General features: G+C 39.0%; 1 protein-coding gene across 1 annotated transcript in view; it reads right to left on the reverse strand.

Annotated features, from left to right (window-relative positions):
* Positions 1–25,233, reverse strand: part of LOC126188442 (centromere-associated protein E-like) — a 618,456-nt gene that overhangs the window by 429,389 nt on the left and 163,834 nt on the right. The gene's annotated exons all lie outside the window — the stretch shown is intronic.

A 25,233-nucleotide genomic window follows, 5' to 3' on the forward strand; every position in this document is an offset into this window, starting at 1 on the left:
CGCCATCCAAGCTCTGTTTGACTCAATGCCCAGGCGTATCAAGGCCGTTATTATGGCCAGAGGTGGTTTCTCAGGATCTATGCACCCAAATTGCATGGAAATGTAATCACATGTCAGTTCTAGTATAATATATTTGTCCAATGAATACCCGTTTATCATCTGCATTTCTTCTTGGTGTAGCAATTTTAGTGGCCAGTAGTGTATGTACAAAAGACAGAGGATTGCACATAATGTCGACCTTTGTGGCACGCCATATTTCACTGTAGCTTTTTCTGATGTGTAGGCTGTTGTTCTTATAATTTTTCAAGTGATTTTATCCTATTTAAGAACAATTTTTTGTCATCAATTAGCAAGATATGATCTAACCTTTCATCTGAAATACCTCTAATTCCCTCTCTTTCCAGTTTATGTAATAGAATAATGTGATCTATAATATCAAATGCTTTGAATAGGTCCAAGAAAATTCCAGAAGCCATTTCCTTTCCAAGAAAATTCCAGAAGCCATTTCCTTTTCATCTATAGCTTTTAAGATAGCACGCAGAAATCCATAAATGCTGTGGTTGTTGATCTTGACTGCCTGAAACCATGCTGATGATTCGACAGCAAAGAGTTTTTGTTAATAAACTCTTGCAATATATTGTAAAAGAGTTCATCAAAGATCTTTAAAAAGTTACAAAGCTTAGCTAGAGGCCTGTAATTTTTAACATTGTCTGTGGCTCCGTTTTTGTGGAAGGGGGCTTACCTCCGCAACCTTAAGATCTGGAAAAAGTACCAGTGGAGAAGGAGTGATTAATGATATGCTTCAGTGGTTCTACAATATAATCTCCTGTTTGGTTTATAACATAGTCTCGATCATCATCAAAGCCACATGAAGGTTTCTTTAATGATCTAACTGCCAGTATGACCTCATTGTGTGTGACCTCTTTGAGAAACATAGACCCACTGGGGGGTTTGTTGTTTTCAATGTGGTGCACATTAAGAGTCTGGTTGAAATCATTTGCCATTTTGCTAAATTACTCATTGCTACTGCAGTGGCATCAGATATTTATACATTTTCCAGACTTACGCTAATAGCATTTGCCACTGGCTTGGTGCCTGTTTCAGAACACATGATGTTCCACGTGGCCCGTGTCTTGTTTTTTGATTTGTAGGTGTATTCACTTTTTGTTGTAGATCTATTGCACCCTTTGATATATGAAGGGGTAAAAAAAAAGAGAGAATTATTTTTTAAAAGCTATATACTTTCAAATTGTTTACAAAACAACCTTATTCTCTTCAAAATACTCTCCATTACAACTAATACATTTGTCCCACCGGTGCTTCCACTGTTCAAAACAATTTTTGTAGTCATCTTTAGAAACTGCTGGCAGCTCCTCCCGTGTTTTGATTTGATTTAATTTTTTATTGGTCCAGTTTTATCATACAGCACAAATTGTAGAATTGATATTGGACACGTCAAAGATAAGTTACAATTATACATAGTATTAGCAAAATAGTACGCAAATTAAAAATAGGTACCAATTACAATTAATTTTGTTACAGATTCATAAGTTCTCTGACAGAATAGAAACAGTGCTTTATTAGAAATGCCTTTAGTTTAGCTTTAAATACTGGATGAGTAGAATTTTTTTTATTTCCTCTGGTATCTTATTGTATAGTATTACACCAATGTTGAGTATGCTCCTCTGATAGGTGGTTGTTCTGTGATATTTTTGATGTATATTTGATTTCCCTCTGGTACTATAGTTGTGTACATTTTTGTTCTGTTGCAGTTTGCCTGTTTTCAGGAGGTAGTCCCTAGTGAACAAGATCTTAGTAAAATGGGATTTATAGGACTCCATCTTTTTAAGGCCACAAATTATTATTAGAGCTCTTTTTTGCATGCTAAAAACCTTTACACTGTGAGTTGAGTATCCCCAGAAAACGATCTCATATCGGACTAGTGAGTGGAACTGTGCATAGTATGCCTGCAGTACTGTTGTTTTGCTTGTTGTAGCCTTTAAAATTCTTAGGCCGTAGCACACAGATGATAGTTTTCTAGACAAGTTATTTATAAGTGTGTCCTACTTTAATTCTTGCTGATCACATAGACCCAAAAATTTTGTGACACATTTTCTATGGGATCATTTTTTAATTGTGATTGAATAGACATTTGATTAGTTGGAGGAATTAAATGAAAATCAACACACACAGTTTTTTTCAGTATTTATAATGAGTTCTTCTTGACTTCTTCAATGTTGTCAAATCAGTGTCCTTTCCCGCTCCTTCTCATGCATGGAGATAAGAAAAAGTCACACAGAGCCAGGTCACGAGAGTAAGGTGCATGAGGCAGTGGAACCATGCCATTTTTAGCCTAAAACTGTCTAACAGAGATGGCTGCGTGTGCAGGTGCATTGTCTTGGTAGAAGAAAAAGTTTCTTGTGTGCCCAAATCTTCCACTAAAATTCTCTGAACCGAGCTCCAAGATAACTCACTAATCTCTGACAGTTGATCAATTTTCTGTTGACGGACTTTGAGCACGAGCCCTCGAATGTTTTCAACTTTTTCTTCGATTCCAGCAGCTGATGGTCATCCACAACGAGGTTTGTCATTGATCAACATATTGCCATTTTTAAATCGAGCAAACCACTCGTACACTTGGGTTTATCCCAAAGCATCATCTTGCTAAACTGTTTTCAACATTAAAGCAGTTTTAGCAGCATTTTTACTGAGTAGAACACAAAATTTCACAGCAGCATATTGTTCACTTCAACTTTCCATCATAAAAAATGAAACAAGAACAAAACAGCACTAACAAAAACAATCACTGCAGATGAACAGTACAAGCCAAGTCGACAACACAGGCAGCATGGAACTGACAATGAGTTGCGCTATACACACCTAGTGGCAGAACGCATACAACACAAGCTCCGCCCACGGCAATGTTGTTCCCTTTTTTTTTTTTTTTTTTTTTTTTCCAGCTTCAGCAATGAAACTGAACTTTTCGTCTTGAGTTTGTTCGTAGAGGATAGCTTTAAAAGCCGTGAACAAAGCAATCATGATTTTGGTTCTGCCGCAGGTTGTTGATCACCGCTTTCTCTGATACATTACACATCATGAGGTTATGGTTAGGTTAGGACACGAGTTGAAATTCATGTTTACAAAACAATGCCGCAGTTCAATCACTGGTGACTTAAAATCAGGTGTTGACAGGGCATCTTGCATTTTCAACATAACTTGCAGCAGTTACTTTCAATTTGCTCAGCGTTACATATTAACAGCATTTGTGAATTGGCTTGCCGTGTTTGTGTGTTATCTGTAACCGAGTAATAGCCGGTGGCCGATGTGGCAACACCACAGTGGTAAGTGATAGATGTAATAATGAAAACTGTGCATATGGTATGTAAAAATGTTTGCCTGACACTAACCACGATTTTTCCCCAATTTGTAAGAAATTTTCATAGCTTGAGAATAAATTCTTTCACATTTATTGAACAAGTATTTTTCATGTTTACTTTTAATTAAAAAATGTGTTAGGCATACAAAAATAATTGTTTACAAACTCGCAGCCAAAGGCGAACCATTATAACACAACTGTAGCACAGTTAATGCTGTTCACTATTTGATCTCACAGTCTATAAGTATACATACTGTAGCAATAACAATAACATTAAAATTCAAAGCTAATCGAACCGATTAGGATCAATAGATGGAAAAAAACAAACCTTCCTGCGTAAAATAGTGAGAAATGGATTGCCTTGAGAATAGGTTCGAGACTGAGTAGAGTCTGGTGTGTAACATGACAAGAGTCTGAACATATTTTGTGTTTGTGAGAAATGATATAAATAGTTATTGTGTACCAAAAAGTGTGTTAGATGATCATTAGTTCCTATCCGCTAATATCAAATAATCACAGTGGTGACTATGAGGCAGTAGATACTTCACAACTCTGGATTAACAGTGTGATGTACAACACTGGTCATTTACCCACAATGGCAAACTGGCATCAGCAGCAACATGTGGTGTTCTTCAGTCAGAACAAAGACTCAGATGGTGAACTGCACACTGTCATCATTCTGTCTGCACAGAACAAAGCAAATTGGAGGAGGCAGGAGGCTGGGACTACAAACTACACAGACAACAGAGATAATGGCGGACCAAGCCGCAAACAAAGCAACCAGCAGCAACTCTAGTATAGTGTGGGCACGAACATATCCTATGATGTCACAGGCCGTCAAACCTTCCACAAAGTGTCATATGTGGGACACTTCCATGATCAATCGGTTTTGTTGAAGAAAACAACTGCACTGGATTCTACCACCCCATACCATAGCCTAATGTTTCTGTTTGCCTTATACCATTGGAACCATGTGATGTGCTTCAGTTTCACTATTGTACTGGTAATAGCTGCACAGCCATGCAAGATATGCACCGAGTGTACTGTGGCATCACAAGTGTGCCCGAAATTTTCTCCATCCAAATCTGGCAGAATGACGCCCTTCCAACAAGTGAATAGCGACAAGCCCCTGAGATCAGGAACCTTTCCAAAATTATCAGCATTCCAGGTCAGCCATCCACAGACTAGTCAGATTAATTCTATAAAGTTAAGGAGCAACAGACAATACACAAAAGGTCATAACAGTGCTGAACAATATTGCTGAAAATCCTCATCTTATTAGTGACATTGCCTCTCCCCCTACATTAAACAAGTTTGATACCACAAAAAAGGCTTTATTGTTACGTTTGTTGAAGGCAACTGAATGACAAATATGCCTGGTCTTGTATGAAGAAGAAATTGGAAACAGGAAGTCTTCTCAGCTATGAAGACTCCTTAGGCAAGCTATAGGATCCGACATTTTTTCGGATGACATCTTGTGGCGAGTATGGATATTCGAACTTCCACCACCACGCTTACTTCAAGGGAACAGTAAACTACAGAAGTTGAATTGAACTTGGCCGATATAATCCATGCGGTACTGCAGTTAAATAATAAGCCAGATTCAAATATCAGATATATTTTTCAAGCTACACGGTCAGCCACTTTTCTACAGCAAGAAAGCTGTGGCCCCAGTGAAACACAAGTACTTGTGAACTCATCCACAGCCAGTCATGGAATATGCAAAGACTTACTGGAACCACAATGACAACACGGAATGACAGATAACCAAGCTATCAAGGAAGCAGCTGATCCCTCATGACTGAAGGATGTTCCCCAAGGTAGTCGACCTCGCGGAGAGGTCAAAACAATGCTTCACATACCACTGACTTAGCTCTTCAACAAATATGTTGGTATCAAAAGAAGTTTGGCAAAATAGTGCACAACTGTATTTCACCTTGCAATTTCAAATATCAGCATCTACGGCCTACTGTAGGAGCACTGGGCAGTGTAAGGCAAGATGCAAGCAGGCTACAAGGTGTAGATTGCCAAAACAAGCTTATACTCTATCAGTCTACAGACCCCACACTCCTCCTATGGAATTGTGTGTCAGGCCACTGGTTTCTGGTAGATTCGGGATTGGCAGTTTCAACAAATAATTTTTTACTAGTGGAAGAAACACACCTGTTCGTCAATGTGGAATGACACACCTGTTCGCCATTATGCAATAAGACAACTGACAAATTATTTCAAACTTTGGTGCAACTTCAACTGTGACTTTGTGATAGCAGATGGGTCAGTGCTAATATTGGGAGCAGATTTTCTTTGACACACAAACTTTCACTAAACTTAGCTATGGAAGTGATTAAACATACTATTGCAGGGCAATCAGTACAGGCATTCAAGAACACAGACAGCACAGGTGTACCACCAACAGTGGAAAGTAATGACAAAATTAAGAGCTTAAAAAAAATGAAGCATTGTCAAAAACAGTTGTACCATAAAATATAGGGTTAAAAGGGTAGCCAACTTGCAGAAGCAGAAGCAGCAGCCTCAAATACAGGTGGCGTCATGTACCAACACACCATGTCAACAGACACTGAACACACAGGTTAGTGGAGTGAAGGTCGATTATAGTGGGCCTACATCCAGTCATACTGTTGTAGCTACACCACATTCAGCAAAGTTAGAAAAGAAACACAGCATTACATTCACATGTCACACAGTGCCACAGTCTAAGCAAGAGCATGAAGACTTGCACTGGACAGACCTTGAGCATCTAAACAAATTTTAGAGCAACTTTCGCAGACAGAAGTACTATGGTCTTCAGTCAGAATGGGTTTCACCAATTCACTTCGTACCTAAGAAGAACAATTCTTTTAGATTATGTGATTACCAATCACTTAACTCCCATACTGTACTGCGTAGATATCTTAATCCCAACTTACAGGATTTTTCACACACTCTGACAGGTGCAAACATACTTAGTGCGATAGAATGCAAGAAGACCTACCACCAAATACCATTGGGCTCAAAAGACATACCGAAAATGGCAGTTGGCATCCTCTTTGGGCTTTTCAAATTTGTGCATGTCTCTTACAGACCAAAAAATGCTGCTCCAGACATGGCAGCATCTTATCGACTCGTAGGATTTTTGTTTTGCTTTTGCTGTTTGGATAATATACTGGTTTTCTCAGAAACTGCTGAAGAACACAAAAAGACAGTTATCATTTTTTTTATACTTGTTAGAAACATGGCAACTCATCAATGAAGAAAAGTGCCAACTTAGGAAAAATGAAGTAAACTTCATTCTGTACAAAGTTCCAGAATTAAAATCACAGCTGAATGGGTTGAAACAATCCATTCCATGCCTACACCAACAACATTTCAGGAACGACCCCTATTTCTAGGGACATTTAACTTTTATGAGAGACTTTTTCCACTAGTGGTACAATTTCATGCATCTTCACCAGATGCACCGGCAGGAAAAGAAAACATGTGATTAAATGGATAGAGAGCATGCAACAAGTGTTTGAGACCAAACTCAGCTCACAGCAGGCTGTTACACTAGCACATACAGGAGAAGGTGCCCCATTATCTCTGACGGCTGATGCAGCTAATATGGTGATTGACACTATATTGCATCAGATAATTGACCATAAACAATACCCATTGAGATTCTTTCCAAAAAAATAACTATAGCTAATGCAAGTGGTCTGCATTTGACCACAAGCTGCTCGATGTTTACAGGCCGTTCAATATTTTAAGGCAGACACTGAAGGGCAAAAGTTTAAAATATTTAAACACCATTGCCCTCTGGTAGAGGTGATCAGGAATCCCAGTAACGATTGTTCACATCAATGATTTATGCACCTGACTTTGATCAGCCAGTCCTCCACAGACATAGTACACATAAAACGGTCAGATAAAACTGTCACCGACTAATCTTCCAGAATCAGTCCTGTGTCAATTTGCCTCAACTTTTACTACCTCACAACAACACAAAAAAATTAATAGGGACTCCTATAGATCATTGTTAAGAAACAATATAAGTCTAAAATTAGAACATCAACAAATTAATGGCACAGTAAACAATGTATGACGAATCTGATAGTTTATACCCAAAATATACAGAAAAGCCATCTACATAAACGTCCACAGACTGGCTCATCCAGGAATACACCTGTCTATTAGTCTAATGACAGAATGTTTTTTATGGCTTGACATAAGAAAGGATAGTAAACGTTGGACACAGGCATGTGTGGAATGCTAAAGGAGCAAAATAGGACTGCATTCAAGCCCATCTTCTGGCAAGTTCGAAATTCCAGCTGGCCACTTGCAGCATGTACACCTGGATTTGGCTGGCCCCCTACCCATTTTGCTCAGGATTTAGATACCTTAACAGTTACAGACAGAGCGGTAAGATGGGTGGAATGTACTCCGTTGTCAGACATCACAGCAGAATCAGCAGCAAATGCATTTATAAAGATGTCGATTGCACACTTTGGATGCCCCACAGCTATCACATGGACCAGTGCCAACAGTTTGGGTCAGCCTTGTTCTTGAACTTTTATAAAATGTGCAGAGTGAAACGCTTTAGAACCACCGCCTACCACCTCCAAAGCGACATGTAGGTAGAGTGGGGGCATCGCACATTAAAAGCTGCATTACTGTGTCACAAGTGCAGTGGCATGAATCTCTTCCTTGGTTCTTATTAGGCATGAGATCCGATTTCAAGGAAGATTTACAAACCTATCTGCAGACTTCGTTGAACCAGCAGCTTTACTGGATTCCGCCTAGTTGCCGGAGTTGGTACAACTTGTGAAACTGCACACTACCAATATTCACATTCCTCCCCCCACAATCTCATGGTTCTCCACAAGTGTTTATACACCAAGAAATTAAACACTGTGATTTTGTAATGTTATGAAAGCCATATTCACATCCATCCAACAGCCATATTCGCTTTCACACTGATGCTACACCAAGAAGCTAACATATTCGACATTATCCTACATGGAAGACCATCAACAGTTTCAGTACATCTGGAACGGTTGTATCCTGCATTACATTTTACCAATTGTCATCAATATCTAGTACACTTACCTGTTTTTCTGTCATTTATCCTAGAAGGTGGAAATTCCTTTGTAATAATACCTATATCTCATAATACAGTCACCATCTCACAATCAGAATATTAAGCCTCATGGGCAAGTGGGATTTAATTTATATTCAGAATAGAAAGGTATGCTACATTTTTTGTGTTGTTGAGTGGATGTCACCAGTATGTTTTTCATAACTTCTTCATAGCCTACATGTATGGAGAATATTCCAAGAAACAAGCTACAAAAAACACATCTAGGGCATATGGTATATCTGTAAGCTGAAACAAACTAGCATTTTCTACATTATTCATTAAAATTATTCACAATGTCTGAGAGCAAGCAGTAAAGGAAACAAAAGAAAAATTCGGAGTAGGTATTAAAATCCATGGAGAAGAAATAAAAACTTTGAGGTTTGCTGATGACATTGTAATTCTGTCAGAGACAGCAAAGGACTTGGAAGAGCAGTTGAATGGAATGGACAGTGTCTTGAAAGGAGGATATAAGATGAACATCAACAAAAGCAAAACGAGGATAATGGAATGTAGTCGAATTAAGTTGGGTGATGCTGAGGGAATTAGATTAAGAAATGAGACACTTAAAGTAGTAAAGGAGTTTTGCTATTTGGGGAGCAAAATAACTGATGATGGTCGAAGTAGAGAGGATATAAAATGTAGACTGGCAATGGCAAGGCAAGCGTTTCTGAAGAAGAGAAATTTGTTAACATCGAGTATAGATTTAAGTGTCAGGAAGTCATTTCTGAAAGTATTTGTATGGAGTGTAGCCATGTATGGAAGTGAAACATGGACGATAAATAGTTTGGACAAGAAGAGAATAGAAGCTTTCGAAATGTGGTGCTACAGAAGAATGCTGAAGATTAGATGGGTAGATCACATAACTAATGAGGAAGTATTGAATAGGATTGGGGAGAAGAGAAGTTTGTGGCACAACTTGACCAGAAGAAGGGATCGGTTGGTAGGACATGTTCTGAGGCATCAAGGGATCACCAATTTAGTATTGGAGTGCAGCATGGAGAGTAAAAATCGTAGAAGGAGACCAAGAGATGAATACACTAAGCAGATTCAGAAGGATGTAGGTTGCGGTAGGTACTGGGAGATGAAGAAGTTTGCACAGGATAGAGTAGCATGGAGAGCTGCATCAAACCAGTCTCAGGACTGAAGACCACAACAAAACAACAAAATGTCTGATAAGCTCCAAAACTGACAATAACTGGCTTTCATGTGCCTAGATGAATTGAAAAAAATCCTGTATATTTCAGGTAAGAAACATAATAAATGCAAGTTTCAACAAGTCAACGAAAGTACATCATCAGTATTTTTATCTACAGCTGATAGGGCAGAGAAATTTGCTGTTCACTGACAGTGTTTGCCTGTATGCAGTATGCCGGTAGAATGTACAATCTGCAAGGTACCTTGGGACAAGGGCAACACAAAGTGGCTTATCATATGACAACTAGGCTCCAGAAAAGAAAATGTAGGTTTTCTCATAGCATATGGAGTTACAACAGTTTCAAGACCAAGGCTTGCATACAGTAAGCAGGTTCAAGTGGATGTAGGTTGCAGTAAGTATGCGGTGATGAAGTGCCTTTCACAGAATACAAAAATGGAGAATTTCATCAAACCAGTCTTCAGACTGAATACCACAACAATGACAACAACACCACCAACAACAACAGTGCTGGCCATATTGGCATCTTAAATGTAGACAACCTTGTACAGTCTGCTTGCAAGGCATTCATTGACACCAAGAAATGGAATGTACAATAAGCTCCAAATTATCCAGGTTAATGTAGACCAGGTAATGTAGACCTGAGATAACCAAAAAGCATGGATAATCCAAAGTACACTAATTTTTACCAGAAACTGATATTTGATGTTTTACAAAAAATGCTACATGTCACACTTGCAAGCCCACCACATTGTTTATGCTTTACTCACTGGAAACAATAGGTTGGAAATTACCAACATTCAGCTCTTAGAGAATGGGCTAGACAAACATTGTAATGGAACATATCGCTCTATCAGAGTGACGTGTAGTTCTACGTCTACATATCCAATGAATGGTCATAACAGTTGAAATCATATAATAGTTTTGTAGTTACGAACAGACAGTCATGTTAAAAAAGCTATAATGAGAGTCATAATACAGAGAATTGAAAAGAAAATTGAAGAAAATACTGGGGGAGAACCAGTTCAGGCTCAGAAAATATAACAGAACAAGAGATTCCTTAAGTTGCCTGTAAATGATTGGACAAAGAATGACAGAAATGAAAAAGAAGGTTTATATTTGTTTTATAAACTGGGAGCAGGCTTTTGATAGTGTCAACTGGAGTATAATGCTGAGAGCTTTAGATGATGTGGGTAGAGTCTGGAAACACAGAAGATTAACAAAGGAGATGTATACAAAGCAAAAAGTGAGTGCAGGGAATGCTTGTTGATTTCCTTCCCAGAGGTGCGAAAGCTTTGGCGCATAATTCAAAACCAACTGTGTAGAATGCTCAGTCAACGCATTGTGTTGCATTGTGTGTACATTCTGCTTATGTCACTCAAAACCTTACTCAACAATTTGGTTGGGAGCAGTTCGGTCACCTGCTATACAGCCCTGATCTCACACCTTCTGACTACCAATTGTTCTTGAACTTTCAAGTGTCAATTTGGAGGAAGGCACTTTGACAGCAATGACTACACCATACCTGCCAACCTTCAAAAACCAAAAATCGGGAGATTAAGTTTTAAAAATCAGGAGAAATCAGGAGATATGAAAATCAAAAAGCTGTGGCTCATTTTTGTATACACCTAAGACAACTGAAAAGTTTTCCTTCAAGACGCCACAAAGCTATATAATGGCTAAAAAAACATATAGAAACATTGGAAATACCCAAAATGTTGATTCTGTGACCCTTATTTGTAGTTTCGCCCAGCTAATTGCTGTGAGGTTGGGATGTTTTTTGGCATTAGAAAAAAAAGTATTATTGCCGTAAAACACCATCCACCATGCTGTTTTGTGACACACATGAAAACTGTAAAAATAGGCTTGCCAACTGGTTCTCCGGTGTATGCTGAAATCTTAACACAACCACTTCTTTTTTATTTTTCAGCGGCAGCATCTACTTTCTCCTCGTAAGATTTCACATATTATATCTCTGCATGTTCAAAGTTAGCTAGTACTACACATTTTCAGGGAAACTATGTCATTACAGAAATTCGTAAAATTCTCATATTTAACTCTAGCTATGTAGCCTATTAGTATTCAGTATTAGCGAGAAACATTGGAACAATCATGAGAACATGTACAATACCTTTCTTCTCACAGGTGAAGTAGAAGCTGCTTCTGCAGTAGGAAACATTGCAGAATCTGAATAATGATGATGTACTAACAAACTAAAACAGTTACCAAATAAAATAATAGTTCACTCTTAAAATGTTTCGAGATAATACACATTAGTGTTCTCAACTATTTAACAATGTTGTTATCCGTTCACATCAAGGTCTACCATTTCGTCCTTAATTAAATTTCCAATACATGATGAGGATGGAGAAAATATGGTAACACACAGGTATAATTATCTTCTCGCGAAACACTTCACATTTCTATTGATTTAAGAAATTGAATGTTGAAAACTTAGCCTTTCTGAGAAATTCTTTGTTGAAGGTTTGCTGAAAGCAGTCACCCTGTAATCTTGATTTTACTGTCAACAATCTCTCCAAATTTTCATCACCGGTAGATGATTTAAACTGTGTCCTTGTTTTAGTTACTTGACTAAATATCCTCTCACATTCTGCATTACTATGAGGGACCGTTAGAATACTTAACATAACACGAATTAATTTGTCAGATTTTAGGCTCCCATCACTATTTCTTAGTTTTCCTATCAGAGACTACTGCACATCAATTCTTTCTTCCCTTAAGATTTCATCTGGTATATTATATATCTGAAATGCACAAAACTGGGATTGTAATTCATCCATGGCATCATGCTGTTTACCTGAATCTGCATTCAATAATACTGGAAACTTTTCCACAAAATACTTTAGGGCAGAAAAGGATGCATTGGAAACAGATCTGATTTGCACAACTGTTGCATACCTCAGCATTTCACTCTTCAATGGGAATTTGTGAACCATGTAGTCACAGGCGGCAATTAAGTATTTCCGAACAGATGAGAAGAATTCCACCTTATCATGCTTGAGGCAATCCACAAGTTGAGAAGTACAACTGCCAATGACCAAATCACAATCATCCTTCTGGTTTCTTCTGCTGTGGTAATCAACCTCTAAAGGAGAACAGGATTTTATCACTGTAGGTAGTACAAATTTAGACATCAAATTCTGTAATGTGTCCAGCAGCAGATCTTGCAGTGAATGGATGTGAGGTACACTTGACTGCAAAATTACATTTGTTTTGTCAAATGTAGAACATTTGACAAAAACAGACACAAAGCCATATTTAAATCTGATGACAGAAACACAAAAATCCTTTCTTCACAAGACAGGTTGTGCTTAATTGGGGAATCCTGTTTACTTATTTTTTATGCAGATGAACATGGAATTGGCAATTCACTAGCTCTTTTTCTTGAAGAGGCACTACTCTCAATTGGTGACTGTTTCACTTTCGGTAAGTTTGGAGACACCCAAGCTGATCATTCTTACCAGACTTCAGTTCATAATTGAGCAGGCTGGTCAAAGGCTTCCAGTGTTCCAGTAACTGAAGTAAACATTTGCGGGAAAGAGGAAAAATAACTATTGATATATAAATCACGCGCTTCTTCCTGATTTCTATAAACTATAAACTTCGGTACGTATTGATTAAGGTCGACTAATACGCAACAAATTCCGGCAACTGACAAAAAAAAAAAAAACTGAAATGGCAGGTTCTCAAAACAAATATCATAAGTTTGACAATAACTAGTAAAAATTGGGAGAAATACTGGAATAATCGGGAGGCGGGAGAAAAAGTGGAAAATCGGGAGTCTCTCGCCTAAATTGGGAGAGTTGGCAGGTATGCTACGCAAAAAAACTGTATACAGCAGTGGCTGTCTTCACTGGTGGCTATGAAGAGGACACACAAAAGATGGTTTCCACTATTACAAATGTCTGAACAATGGTGGCAACTTCGTAGAAAAATAGTTTAAGATATGCTCCTTCTTGTAAAAATAAACTCTGGTTGGCAAAAAATTATTTTGAGTATTTTCCAAACTGGTACTTACTTTCCAGGCATGCCTAGTAGTTGGATGATAGTTAGACTTGAATGTTGAGAGCAGACTTTAATCAACATGATATAGAGTGAGGCTAAGGTAAATGTGCTGCATAATACATCATCTCTTCCATCATGACAATGGAAGTTACAACACTACATGTCTCATCCATGAGGGGCATTAACCAGACACACCAATGCTGCTTGCTCCACATGTGCCAGTGCCACACTGCGACTTCACTGTCATGACACTGCCTTATAACAATGAAGTTGCTGATGGAAATTCAATCACCTCGCATTGTGCTTATTGTCTTCACAACTACTTCAATAAAGATTGTCCTTACCATTCTAAAGCTTGTTCTCATATAAGACTATCTGCAGGCTTTGCTATTCTGAACTTGAAATGTGGTTCAATTGTATGTCACTATTTCATTCCACTGAACCCATGACATTTCTCTCACTGCATCAGCCCAGCAGAACTACTTGTTGCATATTCTTCTGGTTGGTTTTCAAGACTGCTCAGGTAGTTCCACCAATTCAGCCTCTTCCTTTTTACTGTTTACCATATAATTTTTAAAGGAATACTGTCCCTTGGCAGTATAGTTAATGTTGAGGATATTAGATTTTCATACATAATTGCTCAGTTAAATTAACAATGAAAACAATCAATTTTTGACAAAATATTGGATAGATAACAAATCCACTCACCAAGCGGTGGCACAATACACCACATAAAAGAAAGTTATAATTAGGCAAGCTTTCTGAGCCTGTGGCTTCTTCTTCAGGCAGAAGGGTTGAAGAAGAAGGAAGAGAGGTGAAGGAAAAGAACTGGAGAGATCTAGGAAAAGGGTTATATTTCAGGAAAGTCACCCAGAATTGCAGGTCAGGGGAGACTTACTGGATGGGATAAAAAGGAAATACTGATCACTTGGGACTGCATCGAATGAGATTTAAAAACCTGAGAGCTTAAAGGTGGAAGACAGGGTAATATGCAAGACAGAGATTACTATGTAAACATCGTGCATGAATTAATAATTGTGAAAAGCTAAGTGCACTGTACATAACAGAGGTGAGAGGGGAACAACGAAAAGTAGGCGGGTAAGACAACGAAAGATGTAGAAAACTAAAATAGAGTGAAGAAGAGAATAGTTACTGTGAAGAAATGCTGAGCCAGAAGAAATTAATGTAAATTAAGGCCAGGTGGGTGGTGAGAACCAAGGACATGTTGTGCTAGTTACCACCTGCGGAGTTCTGAGAAACTGGTGTCTGGGGAAAGAATCCAGATGGTGCGTGTTGTGAAACAGGCACCGAGATCACGATTGTGTTATAGAGCATACTCTGTGACAGGATATTGCGTGTCACCAGTATACACCCTCTGCCTTTACCAATTCATCCTGATTGATAATTTATCTGTGGGTAGTCATGCTGATGTACAAGACTGAACAGTGTTTACATAACAGCTGGTATATAACATGTGTTGTTTCACATGTGGCTCTCCTTTTGATAACATATGTTTTGCCATTTACAAGGCTGGTATAGGTGGTGGTACGAGAGTGCATAGGGTAAGTCTTGCAGTGGGGATGGTCACAGGCATAGGGGCCATAGGGTAGTGAGATTGGTGCAGAAGGAGCATAGGATCTGACAAAACTATTGGGCAGATTGGGGGAAGGGTGGAGGAGGGAGGGGGGGGGCGAAAAGCTATTCTACATGTGGTGCGCAAAATGTTAGACAGAATAGATCTCATTTCAGGGCATGATTTTAGAAATTTATGGCCTTGTTAAAGTAGATGATTAATACATTCCAGACCAGCATAATACTGAGTGACCAGTGGTGGGCTCCAAAGTTGTTTTTGTTGGGCTCAGCAGTACCAGGATTGGATGATATAGCCCAGGAAATCTGATTTTGAACAAGGCTGTCGGGGTAATTATGTCCAGTGAAGGCTGAGAATGGTGGTGTATTGCTGTAAAGATTGTGCATCTGAAAAAATACTTTTGCCTTGAATGCCAAGGCTGTGTGGGAGGATACATCTGACATGGAAAGGATGGCAGCTATCAAAACATAAGTACTGTTGTTTGCTAGTAGGTTTAATGTGGACATGTGTATGTAGCTGGCTTTTGGTGAGGATGAGACCAAAGTCAAGGAAGGTGGGACGGGATTCGGAATAGGACAATGTCAATTTTAATTGGGATAAGGTATTCAGAAACTCCAGGAATTTTAACAGGTCAGCCTCACCATGAATCTATTTGGTAAAGATATCATCAATGTATCTAAACCAAAAAAAAGGGGCTGCAGATGGTATATACCAGCAACTCACAATATTCTGTTGCAGAGCATGCTCTACAACATGACACTCATGACCTTGGTGTCTGTTTCACCACACGCACCATCTGGATTCTGTCCCCAGACACCAGTTTCTCGGAACTCCGGAGGTGGGAACTAGCACTACAACATGTTCTTGGTTCTCGTCACCCACCTGACCTTAATTTTCATTAATTTCTTCCGTCTCAGCTTTTCTTCACTCCATTTTAGTTTTATACAACTTTCATTGTCTTTCCCGTCTATTTTCCACCGCCGTCTCCCACTTCTTTTACGTACAGTGCACTTAGTTTACCCGCTCTTATTAACTCGTGCATGTTGTTTTAGTAGCAATCTGTGTCTTGCATATTGCCCTGTCTTCCACCTTTAAGCTCTCAGATTTTCAAATCTCATCCGATGCAGTCTCCAACAATCAGTCTTTCCTTCTCATCCCATACGGTAAGTCTCCTCTGACCTGTGGTTCTGGGTGACTTTCCCAAAATCTACCTGTTTTCCCAGACCTCTCCAGTCCTTTTCCTTCACCCTTCTAAACTTCCCCTTCAATCTTTCTGCCTGAAGGAGGTGGCACTGGCTCCGAAAGCTTGCCAATAACAACAGTCTTCTGTGTGTGTGTGTGTGTGTGTGTGTGTGTGTGTGTGTGTGTGTGTTCTGACACCGTTTTGTGAGTAGATTTTTTTTATCTATCCAATTAAATAAAGACACCTTTGGGTACATGATATTGTAAGTCACCTATCAAAAACAAAAGATGGAAATCATTATATCATGATTATTTTGGATCATATCTATTAATGCTACCAATCCCAGACCAAAGTGCTGAGACCATGACATGTATGTTCATTAAAGACTGGATTTTGAAATATGGTTCACCTTCTTTTATAATTAACTACCAAGTTACCAATTTTATGTCCAACTTACCACAGCAAGTATGTAGATTACTGAAGATTAACGAGCTAAGAACAATGGCAGCTCACTAAGGAGGGGGAATGGCTGAGTGGAAAGAGTTCATCGAACCCTCATGAAAATGATAAGTCACTATGTCGACAGTAAGCACAATTCATGAGGCACCTATATACCACATGAACTCAGCACTTACAACATGAAGGTCCACACCAGCATGCAACTCAGCCCTCATGAAATCGTCTGACCTCGCCATGATGATTACACAGCATCAGCAACAGGCAGCAGCAATGAACACGTCAGGGACTTATCTAGAAAACTACATGAAGCGTGGAAACATGTACAGGGTCTAAAACCCCAGTCATTTCTCCAGTACACCACTCAACATGACCATGGGGGTATTATAGTTAAATATTGCATTGGAGACTCAGTTTATTTGATCAATCTAGTATGGAAGAAGACTCATGTCCTGAAATTTAATCTTAACTGGAGAGGACCATTTAAAGTCCTTGAAATCGTCTCCCCAGTTACATTAAAAGTCCAATTGCCATTTTGCTCTATCATAGTGCACATGAACCACTTAAAGCCATATATAAGCAGGCCTGCTACTAAACCAGAAGAAGAACCACGAGGCAGACCTCAGAAGCAGTGAGACATCCACAGAACACACGTGACAGCGACCAACTGGTGTCCACCAACTCTGAGATCCACTGTTCGGCGCTGACCAGCCGGGATGCCATCAAACGAACCAGGGTGCGGGCATGAGCAGTACTTCAACACGGTATCTTCTATGCCTGAGACAGTACTAAATGTGTGCTGTGTATACATCATTTAGATGCACTGTGCAAGTGTCTAAGCGTGCATGTGCAGAAGTGAAAAGTGAGTTCATCTCTTGTATGCAACAAGCTGACAACTGAGGCAAACATTAATACTGTATTTTCTTTGAGAGAACTATTCAATTTCATTGACTTCATTATGTTATGCTTAAGGGTAACAATTCTTATTCTTGTTTTAATCATTAGTTTTTCATTAGCTTTTATCTACAGTTTTGTCTGTCAGTCACAATCCTTCCACATCAATCTGGTGTTCTTTCTGAGCCATGAACAAGTATGGTATTAGCTAGTGGTAATTTTAGACTTGTTTTGAAGTGTGAGGACAAGGTAATTAAACAACATACAGGTACTCGTGAATCTTATTGAGTCAATGCCAATCAAACATACAATTTGGGACCAAGAAATCTCATGGTACCAGATGTGCGTTACAGCTGAAACACAACTTAAAGTAGTGTTTAAGACCTACAAAAGGGAAAACAATTGCATTTTAGATCCTTTACCCCACAACAATCATGTTAGACGTAAGCAGGTATGGTTCAATTTTGGTGGTAATATGCTTTGAACCATGTTTGGAACCTTAACTAATGAAGACCTGATTGAAGAGAGTAACAAGTTAGAGCAAACAGGAAGAAAAGCACATTCTCATACTGTAAAATGCTCTGAACCTTATATGCAAAACGTGAATTATCTCTAAGTTCCATTTCTACTACACTCCACAATAATACCTACTTATTTCAGACAATGTATTTACTCAGTTTTAGTCCAAGTGGAACAGATCAACTGTAAAACGAAGCAGTACAAGTGATAAGCACTAGTGGTAATGATTTGAATTTAGTTCATGCTTTTAACAGTATTGATCAGTGTCAATAAGCCATGCACACTACTGCTACATTTAAGCTTTCAGTTGAGTTAATAACTTTCCTAACCATTTTGTTGTGTTTGATCACTTTTGGTTTCTTCAAGTTACAGTGTTCTAAGCCTTCTATGACTTCTGAGCTCAAACCTGTTACTGCCAGTAGCATTGTAACTGACTTGTCACCTATTACGAATTAAGTGTATCAAGTCAGATGCATGAGTGCACCATCCTTTACCACAATATTAGAATTAATACAGTACAGAATTTTTCTTAAATGAGCCACACTGGTGGCTCATACTTATTGAAGATGAGGTGTAGCGGTGCAGAAATAGAGCACATGAACATTCATCATCCAGCACTGTACGCACATTCCGACATCCACTGAATCTGCACACATGGCTTGTCAGTCACGAATACAGCTGGCCATGCAGAATAAAAGTGGGACATTTCTGCCAGCTGGGCATCATGTCGTCAGCAGTGGCAGCTCATCCACACTGTGTTCATGTTGATAGGCTGCTGGGGCATTGATTGCTAGAGTGTATGTATAAATCATGTTATGAATAAAGTTATGTAAAAGTAACTAGGCTTTAACTGGACTATGATTACGAGTACTGATCACCCACTCACCCTGATGACTCCACACTCCTCCACTGATCTGGGAGATCCCTTATAAAATACTGCCAGTATTGGGATCCTCAGTATTCCTTTACCCACCACTATTCTTGACGAGATAAGAAAACTACTGTCTTCCATGAGATGTAGCAGTGATTTATTCGTGGGGATTTTTGTGTGGTATACATACATGGAAACAGTGCAAGACTGAAGCAGACACCATTCTTGTGTGTTATGAATAAAGTTTGTAAAAGTAACTGGACTAGGGTATCAGTAGCGATCATCTGCTCATCCTACTATGCCAAGCCCTCACCCCCTCACTGCTCTTCCTGGACCATAGAAAGAGCGGAGAGGGAGAGGGAACAAGTCTCGCCAGTCTGAAAGTCCAGTCCAGAAAGAGAAAATACATCCTGTTTGTTGCTCTTGCCATGTCTCTTCAGATAGCAAATGATTTTAAGCCCATGCACCTTTCCGGTTGCCTATAGGTGACACATGGAGAAACATGACTTGTCAGCCACTCTTACCAAAGTAACCTGCTTCTGTCCTAAAATACAGGCTGGCTCAGTAAGTTGGCCATGAGAAAGAGTGTTGGTTACAAACCGAAAAACCATCAATTAAAAAAAAATTGTTACAAATAAAATACTCCATTTAATTCTCCTAAACAGACAATGGCTTATCAGTGCATTCAGTGCTACATGTTGTACTCTGATGATGACCCTACTCTCAAGTTTGGACCTGATTTTGGTTATGAAATGACACTGTTCCATAGAGGCACCAGGTGCTTCAAAACATCTACACTGCTGTGGCTACAATTAGACAATGTAAAAATCATCATCTACACATATATTCAGGAGACCAACGGATCCCAAAACCGCAGTAAGTCAACTCCACATCAGGCATCCATTAATGTTTTTCAGAAATGGTCAGGACCCTACTAAATGGCTGAAAGTGTTCAACCATGTCATCAAGTCCAAGAGGATGGATGACATGACATGTTTGGCAAATGTGTATTTTTACTCAGATATCAAAGCCCAGCAGTGATTTATTTGAGAACAAATAAAAGAAGCTCAATAGCTGGGATAAAATCCAGTCCAAACTGAAGAAAACCTTTAGCAACAATCAGCAGCATGACCACTCAGTGGAAGAACAATTGAAGAACAGGGCCTACATCGTGGGGAAATGACACAGTTATACAGGATGTCCTATTTATCTTGACTACCCTAAATAACTGTTTGTCCAGATGCAACTTACAAAATGTTTCAAGCAAATGTTCTTTAGCCATCGGGGGACATCAATCAGCATGATTGCCTTCATTGTAGCTTTGTTTTTTACAAAGATATGAACAGTGGTATGACTTTTTTAAATGGCACTCTGTATTTTTTATTCAGTAATTCATTTCCTCTACTAAAGACCTATTCAAAACCGTATCACAGTGTACCATTCACTGAAACACATTATTATTAATTACATAACACAACACTGATGTTGACACTCCCAGCGCTTAGTACAGGTACTCTGGGTAATGGAAAACATCCATAGAGGACAAATGTGAACATAAATAAAATGCACACCCGTCATTCCGTCAACCATTGTCAGTTAAAGAGTGTTGTTGTTGAAGGTAGGCGAAGTGCTACGCAGGCAGCGGAACTGCACAGAGAGCGATATCCTGACAAGAACCTGATGGATGTTTCCTCATCTTGTTGCAATGCTTCGGGAAATAGGAAGCTTCAACCCATGACAACGCAGTCGTCGTAGCTCTCGCACAGACAAAGCTGCAGAAGATACTGTTCTTGTTTCCGTTGCTATGAATCCACATTTGAGCACACGACAGCTTGGACATGAGATTGGCATTCTTAAAACTAGTGGACATCGTACTCTTACACCTACATCAAGAATTGCATGGGAATGATTTCCAGATTCTATACAGTTCTGTCAGTGGGCTCAGCAGCAAATCCTCCCCAACCCAAACTTCTAAATGTTCCTTCTGAAACAAAGGACAGGTAAATACAAGGAACATGCATTATTGGTCCAGCGACAACCCATGATGGCTTAGACAGGTGGAACATCAGCGTCAATGGAAGGTTAACATCTGGTGTGGGATGCTTGGTACTACAATTACTGGCCCTTATTTCATCAATGTTAGTCTAAACGGCACAGTGTGTGCCAACTTCCTCAGACGAATTCTTCCTCCTCTTCTGGATGAAGTGCCACTAAGAACCGGAATGCTTATGTGGTATCAACATGATGGATGTCCAGCACATAATGCCTTGCAGGCACGCCGTGTTCTGAATCGAAGGTATCCTGTCAGATGGATTGGTCGAGGAGGAACAATTAATTGGCCTGCTAGGTCTCCTGATTTAAATCCTCTGGGCTTTTTCTTGGGGGATGCATTAAAGATGCTGTCTATCGTGATATTCCAACAAGTCCAGAGGACATGCAGGAACGTATCGTGCTTCCTTGTAATTCTCTTCAGCAGGCAACACTGGAAGCTGTAAATAATTCTTTCCTTCAACAAGTGCACCAGTGTTATCAGTGTTCTATCAGTGTCCAGGGTCACCACTTTGAGCACCTTTGAATGTTCTACTTCTGGGCAATGGTACAGGAGAGTCAAAGTCCATTTTTCTTATGTTTTTATTTGGTTTTCATTTGTTTTCTGACATCTCCCTCAAGTGGACAAGTTTGTGATCCCAGGCTCAAAGTCTATGTTGTGTTACGTAATTAATAACATCATGTTACAGTGAATGGTACACTGTGATACAGTTTTGAATAAGTCTTTAGGAGAGGAAATGAATTACCAAATAAAAAATACAGGGTGTCATTTAAAAAAGTCATACTGCTGTTCATATCTTTGTAAAAAATAAAGTTACAATGAAAGCAATCATGCTGATTGATGTCCCCCTAATGGCTAAAGAACATTTGCTTGAAACATTTTGTAATTTGCATCTGGACAAACAGTTTTTTAGGGTGGTCAAGGTAAATGGGACACCCTGTATATACAAACTATTTTAGCCCCATGCCGAACTGTGAATCTGAATATGACAGAAACTGTGAAGATCTCACATTGATGAAAGGAGTTGCAGACGGATGTCACAACAGTGGAGGAATTTCTCAAGTGGTGACAGCACATCAAAAAAAGTAGTGGAAAAAAGGGTCATACAAAACAGGAGGGACTGATTCTCAAATGTGGTTGGTTAGCAGTTGTGGAAGACCACCATGACTTTGCCACTCTCAAACGTCAGGCTGTAATAGAAGAGATACAGTATTTTATGGCACTCAGAACTGTTGGATCAAGTAAGCAAGAGACAGCAGTCCTGATTATCGATCCATGTACTAGGAGATAAAAGAGAATGTTGAAGAATTGTACTGATCTTTATAGCACTAATCTCCACCACCAGTTGAACACGCCAGGAAGAAGCGATTCTGCCAATTCTGACTTATTCTGCAAGAGTCAGACAACCCAATACCTGAACAGTGCAGATTAACCAACTCGTTCACCAAGTATAATTCCCTGCAAAAGAACAGACATTTGGAGGACACATGCTAGTACGTTTCCACTGTGCACTTCCTGGTCACAGGGAAAGCCACTACACAGAAAGAAGACATGTTTCTGACTACTACTATGCCACCAGATTCCAACCACTGCAACAATTATATTTCTGCCATTTGAGTACAGGCAATTATTGTCAACCTGCGAGATAAGGCCCAACACTGTACCAAAAAGGTCGCTCCTCAAAGGGATGTATCTGCTCCTCACTGCTGTACAGAGGTATCAGCTGCTCTCCTAACAGCCAAATTCAATAAAACTAACCAAGGCAATCATATATGCAGGTGAGGCCACCACAAATTAAAATCATCCATGGATGACAGTCACCAATACGTCATTTACAGCCAACCTGTTCGGGTGCTAGTCAACTCACGGGCTTCCTTCTTTGTAATGTCAAATGTTTTTCACTGTCAGCTTAAGAGGCCTATGTTTCGTAATATGAAAGCAATTTGTTGAGTCATAAATGAGGAAACATGTGCAACTGATAGGAATATATATAGCGAGAATAACTATCAATGACACCAAACAGTCTTTCAAATTCGCTGTTTTATCAGAATGTAGTCATAACATGGGACATCTTGCAGGTATCACAAGCAGTCATAGACTGCGGAAGATCAGAGCTACAAATATTGCTCTAAGTGATTGTTTGCCTCTGAAGACAATGTTATCCTGCTGCCATTAACAAGCCAAGTGCCAGTCATCAATCAAGATGCTCAGTTAAACAGTGAAGTTTTTGCCAACCATAAAAAGCTATTTCAGTTCACAAAAGAATTCTATGTGCCAATAATGATCATATACATTGTAGATGGTCAAAGATAACTTTTGATCACCAACAGTATTTATTTATTTATTTATTCATTTATTTATTTATTTATTTCGTGTTCCATAGATCCATATGGGAACATATCCCTGTATATAGAACGAGTCAAGGTTTTTTACAGAGTATTGTTTTGTGCACAGATACATTGATCTTATCATTAGATTAAAGAAACTGTGAAGTTTAGCATATACCCATACATATTAGTTAAGATACAGGACAACTGAAAGAATATACAGTCATACATGAATTTGGGTATTGTTCTTAAGTTATACAGGTGTCATATACAGACATACATAAATTTGGGTATTGTATTAAGTTACACTGTACTTACAGAGTATGATTAATCAATTGGAGAGGGCACACAGTAAGGTTTAAGCACAAACACGAGATTCTATGCATTTTTGCTACGAAATTCATCAATACTGTAACAAGATTCATCTAAAAGGAACTGCTTCAGATTTTCTTTAAACTTTGGCATGTTTCCAACCAGTTCTTTAATGTGCGGTGGGAGGGCATTAAAAATCTTGGTGCCACTGTATAAAACCCCCTTCTGGACCATGCTTTTCGTTTTTAGCTCATAATGGATATCCAGTTTCCTTCAGTGTTATAACTGTGGTATGAGCTATTGATTTTGAATAAGTTGCTATTTTTTTCAACAAAGCACATCAGGGAAAAAATATATTGGGCAGGTGTTGTAAGGATTTGTAGAGCTCTAAACAGCTCCCTGCACAAGTGCCTAGGATGTACTCCACACATAATTCTTATTGCTTGCTTCTGTGCATGGAACACTTTTTTTGCTATTGGTTGATTTCCCCAAAATATTATACCATAGGCCATAAGTTGGTGAAAATAGCCAAAATATGCAGTTTTTATTGTGCTCATTTCCCTAGTGTCTGAAATTATTCTTAAGGCAAACGTTGCTGAGCTAAGCCTTTTGCACAGATCTTGAATATGGTGGTGTCACTTCATTTTGCTATCTATATGCAGACCCAAGAATTTGGAGGACTCAACCTTCAAAATCTCGTGCTCACCTATTTTTAGGTTCATTTCATTAGTAACATTTGTGTTAGAAGAGAAATGAATGTAATTTGTCTTTTTTAGGTTGACTGTAAGGCCATTGGTTTCAAACCAGTTTGTCAAATCTGCAAAAACTTTATTTGCAGCCTCATTTGACACATTCCCTGAGAGATTATTAACTGATAAAGTGGTGTCATCAGCAAACATGAGTATTTTCCCATATTCTGTACATAGTGCTAAGTCATTTATAAATATTAGAAAGAGCAGTGGGCCCAATACTGAGCCTTGAGGTACTCCTGCAGTAATAGAGCCCCATTCTGAAGATACCTGGCCACCATGCAGTCCTTCCACGATTACTTTCTGCTTTCTACCACACAGATAGGATTCAAGCCACGTGCCTACGGTTCCACCCATTCCTAGGGTCTTGGCTTTACTCAAGACAGTATGGTGACTTACACTGTCAAAAGCTTTTGACAGGTCACAAAATATTCCAACCATCATCATATTATTATTTATGGCTTTCATAACATTGTCAACAAAGGCATGTATTGCATCCACGGTTGATACCCCTTTCCAGAAGCCAAACTGGCTACTGCTGAGGATGTTATATTTACTAAGATGCTCAACCATTCTGCTATGCATCAATTTCTCTAGTACCTTGGAGAAA

The sequence above is a fragment of the Schistocerca cancellata genome, chromosome 5 (genome assembly GCF_023864275.1).
Source record: "Schistocerca cancellata isolate TAMUIC-IGC-003103 chromosome 5, iqSchCanc2.1, whole genome shotgun sequence".
NCBI lineage: Eukaryota > Metazoa > Arthropoda > Insecta > Orthoptera > Acrididae > Schistocerca > Schistocerca cancellata.